The sequence below is a fragment of the Phoenix dactylifera genome, chromosome 1, assembly GCF_051530095.1.
Source record: "Phoenix dactylifera cultivar Ajwa chromosome 1, Ajwa_hap1_PhDact_Kaust_v1.1, whole genome shotgun sequence".
Lineage (NCBI taxonomy): Eukaryota > Viridiplantae > Streptophyta > Magnoliopsida > Arecales > Arecaceae > Phoenix > Phoenix dactylifera.
The window spans coordinates 29,900,357-29,910,398 of NC_143190.1; the positions used below are offsets into that span (position 1 = coordinate 29,900,357).

General features: G+C 41.3%; 1 long non-coding RNA gene across 1 annotated transcript; it reads left to right on the forward strand.

Annotated features, from left to right (window-relative positions):
- Nucleotides 1–1,233: 1,233 nt before the first annotated feature.
- On the forward strand, nt 1,234–2,291 carry LOC148715139 (uncharacterized). Its single transcript, XR_015986102.2, has 2 exons — nt 1,234–1,350; nt 2,095–2,291. It is a non-coding gene; the product is annotated as an uncharacterized LOC148715139 (long non-coding RNA).
- The last annotated feature ends 7,751 nt before the right edge of the window (nt 2,292–10,042 follow it).

Here is a 10,042-nt window from a genome sequence, read left to right on the forward strand (position 1 = left end):
ACAAAAAAAAAAAGAAAAAAAGAGGGCGGATGGGCTGGCCCGAAAAGACCGGGCCCATCCCCCTTAAAACGATCGTGCCTAGGGCACGATCGTGGAAGAGAGGGGGAAGAAGGGGGGACCGGTGGTGGCGGCGTCGGAGGGATTGGTTGCCGGAGGAGAAGGCTCGCCGGAGGAGACCGAGCACCGGAGATCCGAGATCCGGCCGGCCGCGGTGAAGCCCTCCTCCTTTCCTTTGGTGTGAGAACCCTCCGCTAGTTGCTCACAAGTTTTTCCGTCAGTTCCTCGCCGGAAACATCACCGGAGCACCTCGTCGGGCTGAGGTAAGTACATCTCCTTCCTTATGCTTCATGTTCTGGATTTTGGGTGGCGTTGGAGGGGTTTTGGCCGCCGAAACCGTCAGAGAGGGATCCGAAATAGGGTACCCCTGTTTCGGCCTCTTCTTTCTGATTTTTGGCCGCCGCCAGCCGCCGGGATGGGCCGAGATCCATGGTATTGGGGGTCGGTCGGGTCTATGTGAGGGTCGGAGAGGGTTTTCTAGGCTATGTATGTGATGAGGGAGGGTGGATCCGTGGTCTTCTTCCTCGGGATCCCATCCTCTCCTCCTCTTCCCCTCGTCAGTTGGCCACCGGCGGCGGCGACGGCGGCTGGGTGTCGTCGGTTGGGGGCCGAGCCACCATCACGGTGGCCTTTCCGTGGAAGAAATGGAGGAAGGGGGAGGGGTCTGTGTCGGTTGGAAAGAAGAAGGAGAAGAAGAAGAAGAAGAAAAAGGAGGAGGAAAAATAAGAATATAATAATAATAATAATAATAAGAGGAGAAGGAAAAGAAGAAGAAGAGGAAGAGACTTCTTCTTCTCTCTTTCTCTTGGCCGGCCACCATCGCCGGTGACTGCAGCAGGGGCGGCCGGCGATGGTTCGGCCAATGGTGGCCGAGGGTGGGGAAGGTGAGGGCACAGCCACCCTGGCTGTTGCCCTTGGACCAAAGAGGTGGAGAAAGAACCCTTCTCTATCATCCACCCTTCTTTTGGTCTTTTCATCGGGACCGGCCATCGTCGCTGGCGTGGCAGCGGCCACGGCTGGCGACGACATGGGCCGGTGGTACAAGGGTGGGAGTCGGGCCACCCCGACTACCCTAGACTTGGAGAGATTGAGATGTTTGGGGATCTGGTTATGGACCCCATAGTAAATATCAATTATGGTTTGGAATATTTAAATATTAAATAATTTAGTTGTGATTTGTAATTGATGTTGTAGAGGAAGAGTCGGCAGAGCCAGGAGGTTTTGATCAAGGGACTCAGCACCCCAGCGCGTAGGTTGTGATTCGGACTGTGTTTGAGTCAGTCTACAATTTCGGTAAGAATCCCTACATCTGAGCACTTCTATGCATATATTGATTTATCGTTGGATTTATTTACGGTTTTGATGTTATTGCTTGTGAGTTGATATGATACATATGAGACGAATTTTTATCAACATATTTTCATTATTATGTTGTTATTGTTTATGAGTTGATGCGGCACCTATGAGGCGTGCATGTTGTTTATAATGAAAATATTGAGATAAATTCATTTGGGAAGAAATAACATATATTTTGAAAATTTATGAAAATATGTGATGTGATGGGAATGTGATTGAACATGTAAAACTAGACATGTAATATGGGTTGGACTAACCTTGTCATGAGATAGCCTCTACGAGCTTATGCGTAGGATAGCGGCCACGAGCTGATGCGTGGGATAGCCTCCACGGGCTTACGCGTGGGATAGCCTCCACGGGCTTACGCGTGGGATAGCTGCCACGAGCTTATGCGTGGGATTTGTGCAGTCTTGGACTGGGACATGATCTTGGTTAGTCCAACGCCAGAAATGAAAAGTTTGAAAACTTTGGAATTTGAGTAATACGGGAATGGATCACATAATGTGAAAAAGGATTTGTGTATATGTACTGATTACATATATTTGTTGTTTGTTGAGCTTTTGAAATGATGAAATGATATATATATTTTGATACTTGATTATTTTATGATTTTGTTGTGGGTGGCTGTTGGGATTCTTACTGGGCTGGAAAAGCTCATACTACACTTCCATTTTTTTTCAGAGGCACTGGATTCGTAGAATCTGTCGGATGGGACAAGAAGTGAGCTCGATCTGGAGTCAGACTGCTAGATAGTTAGAAGTCAATTTATCTTTTATTTATGGACATTTGAAATTATGTAATAAATCAGTACATTGTAGCTGGATTTGATTGAATTACATCAATCTTTGATTTTGGCATTTATGGAATTATTGGAATTATTGGAATTGTTGTTTATCTTAGGCCTTGCATGATCTTTAGGGCCTTGCTCTAGGGCTCATGCGGCCGGTCGCGTGCCGGACCCGGGTGATGGGTTCGGGGCGTGACACACTGCAACCGCCATATCCATCTGCCCTCAATCTGCCGATCTGGCACCCTACTGATCAAAGTGTGGAGATCCCTGGCTCGCACCTGGGCTCAGCCCGTCGGCCACCAAACTAACCTGTCTGGCACCTCCTGCATGGAATCGAAAGATCCATAATCATCATTGCCAACTGCTCCCCAAACACCTCCCGAATCAGTCCCTCCCTCCAATAGCCCCCCTCTGGGTCCAGTAGGTCATTGATCCTAAATCCAGCAATCCTCGTCGAATCCACCAAGGTCGGAAGTCGGCTAATCGGATGCTCAGTCACCCACTTGTCCTCCAAAACATCTATAGACCGCCTATCCCCAATGGCCCATCTAATCTCCGGTAGCAACAGCGCAACTCTGGTACACATCTCCCTCCATACCGAAGAATAGGAGCGGCCACCTCGCACTCCAGGTATCAGAGCTCCATATTTGGCTCTTATCAACGAGAACCACATACTACCAGGCTCTAACACAAATCTCGTCGCATGTCGTGCCGCTAGAGCCTCCCGCCTAGCCATCAGAGACAACACCCCCAACCTACCAAATCTGATCGGCTGACACACCACCTCACATGCCAACAAGTGGATACCATCTCTACCCCTACTCCTTCCCCAGACAAAGTTCCTAAAAATCTGCTCAAAGATCCTCACAAGAGACATCGGAATAAAGGAATTGGATAATAAATAGATGGGAATCGAAGAAAGGACTGACCGAACCAATGTGATCCTCCCCATTATGGAAAGAGTATGCATCTGCCATCCCTCCAGTCTGTGTCTGATACTGAGCTCGAGTGAGGAGCAGTCTCTGCTATGCAGCCGCCGGCCAGAGATCGGGACCCCCAAGTACCTCAGCATGCCCTCCCGCTCGCCCACCCCCAAAATCTCTAAGATAGAATTCTTCACTGCCGGCCTGATCCTCGGGCTAAAACATACAGAAGACTTCCCCATATTAACTCTCTATCCCGATACCTCACAATAGTGCCAAAGGATCTTGCGAAGGACCTCCGCGGTCCGCCTCGTAGCTCGGGTAAGCAATAAATTGTCATCGGCAAAAAGAAGGTGAGATAACGAAGGAGCCTCCTCTACCGGTCTATAAACCTCCATCTTCTGAGTGGCCATCGCCTGTCTGAGAGCTCTGGACAGCGCATCCGCACACATAATAAACAATGGTGGCGAGAGGGGACATCCCTGTCGTAGCCCTCCAGCAGACTTAAAAAAGCGGGATGGCGAGCCATTCACCAAGATGGCGAATGAAGGAGCCCTCACACATCTCATAACCCACTTGATCCATATCTCATGAAAGCCAAACCCCTGCATAGACCGCAGCAAAAAATCTCAACTCGTCCTGTCGTAGGCTCTCTCCATATCGAGCTTGATCCCCATCAAGCTCTTTCTTATCGGGGCTCTATGCAGGTCAAACATAAACTCCTGGGCAATCAGCACATTATCTGAAATACTCCGCCCTCCTAAAAAAGCATCCTGCTCCGGACTGATCAATCTCGGAAGAATATCTCTCAACCTAACAGCAAGTATCTTCGCCGTCGCTTTGTACAGGATCGTTGACCTTCACCACGCAAACAGAGTGGTCTAGTGAAGCTAGAGTCGGCCTTTATTTTTGGAATTGGACTAGAGTTTGCAATCCAAGTGGTATGTATGGTTTAACAGCACGAACTATCTTACTTCTTCGGAAAGAAAGGCCGATCGAAGTAAGGCAAGGACCGAGCTCTCGGCATGAGCTCTTTTCTGAATCTCCGTATTTGCTCTTCTTCTTCCAACTGCGAGACCAGGTTTATCATAATTCGTGAGGGAGAAGAGCTAGCGGTGGGTAGCTAGATAGGACACATGAATTGAAGGGTCCGATATTGTTTACTATGAACAATATACCCATGCATTCTGACATTATATTTTATACCTTTCGCTGCCTCTCCTTCTCCATTCTAATTTGCTTGAGAAAATTTAGATGCTCGACAACCTAGCAAATTGATTTAGGTATAGCAGCATTAACCAAAAAGTTTTGAAAAAGAAAGCATCACGAGGCATCATTGACAAACTTTATAATTACCTGAAGATCGAACTCAGCACGCTCTACTGCACGCACATCACTGTGAAGAATGAGATCGATTGGCTCAGTGGGTTCCTTTGTGGGAGGCTTCAGTAAGCACTAGGAAAACATGATCGAAGACTAAAGATCAGGTACGGTACTAAAAATTTATCAGTATATACAGAAGGCTCGTGATTCAAGAAATGAAAAGAACAAGTACATGTTACAATCAAATATAAAGAATGCAAAGTTATTCAGATTTACTATCTGATGGTGAAAAGAACAAATTGTTTGATCAGTTGCAGATGAACAAATCAAGGAATGTTTACTGGAAGTTTCAAGAAATTTCTCATGAACATCTTAAGCGTCCTTCTGCATGAAACAAAAAAAAAACGAAGTAAAAAAGTTTCGTGGAATTACGTATTGAAAGATCACATGTCAGTCGTCTTTCTCAATAAAATAAAAAATAGAAAAAAATGTCACAATTAGTCTCATTGACTGGTTTACTTCTGGTATCTCTGCAGCGTCCACGGTCACATGAATGAGAAACGCAGGTTCTGATACATAAGTCGCAGTCGCTCTTGCCATTTTGGTCGCTCTAATTACATGGTTTAGAGTTTAGACAAAAACCATCTAATTGTGTCAAACTATGAGCATGTTTTACTTATGTCAACATAGTATATCATCACATAGCATTCATAAACACACTAACCCTGTCATGCCACAACAAGATGGTATATCAACTTTTATTAGTTAAAAAAATGCTTAGATCATGTCTTTGTTAAAAAAAATACTTAGATCACCTTTTATTGACATATTAATGTGTCTTTAAAGACTTGAATTTGGTTTTGCTTCATGATAAACCAATGAATATTATGGAAGAAAATATTAATTGCTTTTGTTTCATCCTTGCCGAATGCCATGCCTCTTTCGTGTCATCTTTTGTGTCAATGGAGTCACTTGATGTGCTGCTTATTCTAAGTTTTGCAATCAAAGATAGCCCAAATTTTAGTTTATATATATATAATGGACTAAGGGTTTGCATTTGAGAAGAAACATACTTCTATAGGTTCTATTCTTCCTCTTGGGTTACCTTCTTGCATTTGTTTCCTACATACTCAGGTTCCATTCTTCCTCTTATTTTATACTTCCTCTTCTTGTTGGGCAACGCGTATTTTGTAAATATAGCCTCTTACATTCTTGCCTTAGTTTTGCCTAGCTATGATATACAACAGACAAAGACTTTGTGCTGTATAAGAAGGATGTTATAATTGTATTCATTCCCCTAGTGTCACTCTCCCTAGCGGAACCACCATACACAGGTTATAAGGTCTGATAAGCAAAGATGTCATCTTGCAAAAAGAGAAAAATATGTAATGATCACTACCAGAAAACACGCGTATAGTGACGGAGATTTCCGTCACTATACCGTGTTTCCGGTTACTAATATGAAATTTGTGACCGGAGCTTCCGTCACTGACTTGGTTACAAAAACACGCGTCACTAAATTCTCAGTGACGGCGGCGATTTCCGTCACTAAACTCCGTGACAGAACCGCCGTCACTAAGCCGTTACAAATTCAAGAATTAAATATTTAAGAAATTATGTATTTCCCGTCACTATCTAGTTGCGGAGTTAGTGACGAAGGTAACTTGGTTACTGATTTTGTCACAGAATGCGGTCACAAGTTTGGTCACTAATCTGTCACAACCTTTAGTGACAGATTTAGTCGTCACAGACATGGTCACACATTTTGTCACTACATTTGTCATTAATCCCGTCACTGACCTAGTGATAAGTTTACGGTCACTAATTGGTTACAAACGCGCTGAGCAAAATCAATTTTTATTAACCAAAATCCTGTTACTAAGTTTATGACTGCTCGTCACAATACTTGATAAACAATTTAGTAACCAAAATTTGGTCACCGATCACAATCTAATAACCTGGTACATTTGGTACATTGATTGGCTCATAATAATAATAATAATAATATCATTAATAGTAAAGGCATTCAACATTACGCAAAAGTCATTTTAAATGTCATTCAAAATTGGCATCAACATGTCCTGAATCCATCAAAATCAAAGTCTAAAAATATGTCATAAAGATCAACAGAGTTTCATTCCTCCTAGGAATGCAAAGACCTATCATCTAAGGCAAAAACAATTATAATGAAGCATGATCAGCAGAACCAGAATCACCATTACTCCCCCGATCTGCATGCCTTGGTCCAAAGCCAATCTCTTCTCTCATCTTTTGAAGAACCTCCTCTTGCCATTTTTTCTTTTCCTGCTCAAGAATACGTAGAAGGTCTTCATGAGTGTACAGCTCTGGAGCTTGACTTGTAGAGGTGGAAGAGGATGATGATTGCCCAATAATTCCAGTGAGATCCTCTAGGGGACTAAAGCCATAGATATGGCCATGAGTGGGGACACCAGTTGCCTCAAACCACAAGTCATAATCACGTGGAGGAGCATCTGAGGTGGAGGCATCACCATATTTTTTGGAGTATTCAGCTGAATACGTTGCCTGCCAGTTGATTTAAAAGAAGAGAAAAACATTATGGTGGATCAAACAAGAGATAAACATGAGCAAGCTCAATAATATTTATGAATCATAAAAAAATTATACTTACCATGACAGCTTCACTTCTCTTATCTACATATCCTCCCATGCCTTGCTTTGTCTTATGCGTCCGATTAAAAGATTCAACTATTGTTGGCTCCCTACCTAACTTTAATTTCTACAAAAGAGAAAAGAAAAAATTCATTAACATATAATGGGCTAATTTAAGATGATTGAACAATAATATAAAAATTATTATAGAAATCTAATTGAATAAAGATATGTACTAATCGTTCGTCATGATTGACAAATATGATTGATCCTCCACAGTGTTTAGAGATGCTACCATTCTTCATGGTGTTTCTATTATTTTTGTTGGCTTCTGATTTCTTCTTCCATTTTGGGGAGATCCAAATATCAATTAGCTTATTCCAATTTTCTCTAGAGATCCAATTAGGGGGTTTATCACGGGCTTTATTTAAATCTCCTTTTGCTTCCAGAAGCTTTTGGCTTCTGACCCTCCCTAATGAGGTTGTCAACCGTCGCTGACAATGCTTGTCCCAAACTTGATGCACATGATGCAATTGTCCTGGAAGAATTGTGTGTATCTCCTAACAATATATAGGTCGCAAGTAATCAGACTTATTAATTGGCATGTGTAACAAGGGCAAAAGTTAATGATAAGAAATATAAATTAATTACATCACTTCAAATTTGTTCCACATTCCAACTTTAGCATGTGTAGGGACCTCCCTCCATGACAACCACGGACCATTGAAAAATTGGCGCATGATAGCCTCTGAAGTCTTGGTGTTATTGGAAGATATCGCAACCTTCTATAAGGAATATCTTTTCTCCTACCACCACCATCATTTCTTCTGAGTTTATATCGAGGATGACCACAAATGGTACACTCAATCAAATTCTCTGTTTCCTTATAGAATAGCATACAATTATTCTCACAAACATCAATACTTGTATACTCCAATCCCAACTTCCGAAGCATCTTCTTTGATTGATAGAAATCAGGGGGCAGCTTCTCACTTTCCGGCAACATATTCTTCACTATTTTCATGATTCGATCATAGCAAGATATACTCATATTAAATTCAGACTTGCAATTTAATAATTGACTAATAGCAGATAACTTAGAGTGTTTTTTACACTCTTCCCACAAAGGTACTTCTGCATCTTTCAACAAAGAATAAAAATCTGCAGCATCCTTGTTTGGCTCTTCCTCATGATTAACTTCAAGTGCACTCCTCAAATGAAGTTCCTCTTCTGGGCCCATAGCTTCCATCACCATGGTTCTATATTGCTGACCATGTTCACAACCAACATCCATTGATGTCGATGCTTCTACTGCACTTGTACTTATAGGAGCAACTGCACCAAGTAACTCCCCATGTGCAAACCATGTTGAATACCCCGGTGTAAACCCCTTTCTCAAAAGATGAACATTGACCGTATCACGGTTAAGAAATTTCTGGTTGTCACATCTTATACAAGGGCATCTAATCTTATCACCACTACAATACTCTAACTGAGTAAATGCAAACTCAAGGAACCCTTTAACTCCATCACAGAACTCAGCTCTTATATAACCATTTTCACTAAGTCGGTGGTACATCCAATTACGACCAACTGACATAGTTCCTCTAAAAATTAAAAAAATAAAACAACATAAGAAAGCCTAGAAAATATTAGAGAGATGATAAAAAAAGAAAACAACATAAGAAAAACCGAACCATTAAAAACACGAAAGGCAAGATCATAAAAAAATGTAAAAGAAACAAAAACTGGTATGATATTTATGAAAATGAGAAGTTATCATAAGCATGACAAAAATAACTCATTCAATCTTGTCCCAGCATCATTGACATTAAAAAAACATTCAATATTTACAAAAAGCTGAACATAAGGAATTAATCTTTACAAGTTATCTGTTCATTCATCTAATAACAGCAATATTCAAAAAGCATTTAATTTTTACAAAGACAAGGAATACAAGTCAAATCATCCAAATTTACATATGGAATACTATCTGCTTCACATAGAACAAATGGCAATATACATGATCACCTCTGATGCTAGGAAAGCATGGTACTTCTTAGCAAGCCTTTTGACCAGCTTCTTGATTGCACACTGGAAATAAGTCACAACCATGAAGCAACACCACTTTCCACCACTTTCCATTTTTCCTTGCAGATGAACAATGATTGTAGTAATGAATAACATAGCAGCCAGTATTAAAATCCATGAACTTTACAGAGTCCCAACCCATCAACCCTCAAAATTACAACAGCTTATTTTTCAACAAAGCTTATTTTAAGATTACAACAGAGCTGGCAAATGGGTTTATTTTAGACATCAAAAGTCTAAAATCCATGAGCTTATTTTAAGATTACAACAGAGCTGACAAAGAAACCATCAAATCACTAAAATCCATGAGCTTATTTTCATATGAAATTACAACAGAGCTGGCAAATGGGTTTAAGATTTTTTAAACAGAGCTGATTTTAGACAAGTCCTTCCACTCGAGTTGCAAGCAAGTTGGGCTGCAAATGGGTCTATAATAATCTCTGATTCAAGCGAGTTGCAAACAGAGCTTAAACAGACCATGATTGAATAACTGCTTCCCTTAAACAGAGCTTAACAATAATAACAGAGCTTAACAAATGGGTTTAAGATTGAACAATAACGCTTGCAATACAACTCGAGTTGCATCAAGAATAATTCCAGCATATTAAAAATTAAAATGGGAGGGGGGCGCCGACGGATCCACCTTTTCTTTTTCCATTGTATTTCAGAGGCTGATTTTTTTTCAATCCAAAATATTATGTAAAGGAATCGATAAGAAGTCTTCCAATTAAAAAAGGGGAATGCATTTATAAAGTTACTATAGTCCTATGGCAGTTTCCCCCAAACCTGCTGTATTATATAAAGCAGAGACAGGCTTATTCACAATGCAAACAAAAACGATTGAAACTATTACACAGTATTGTAAAACCAC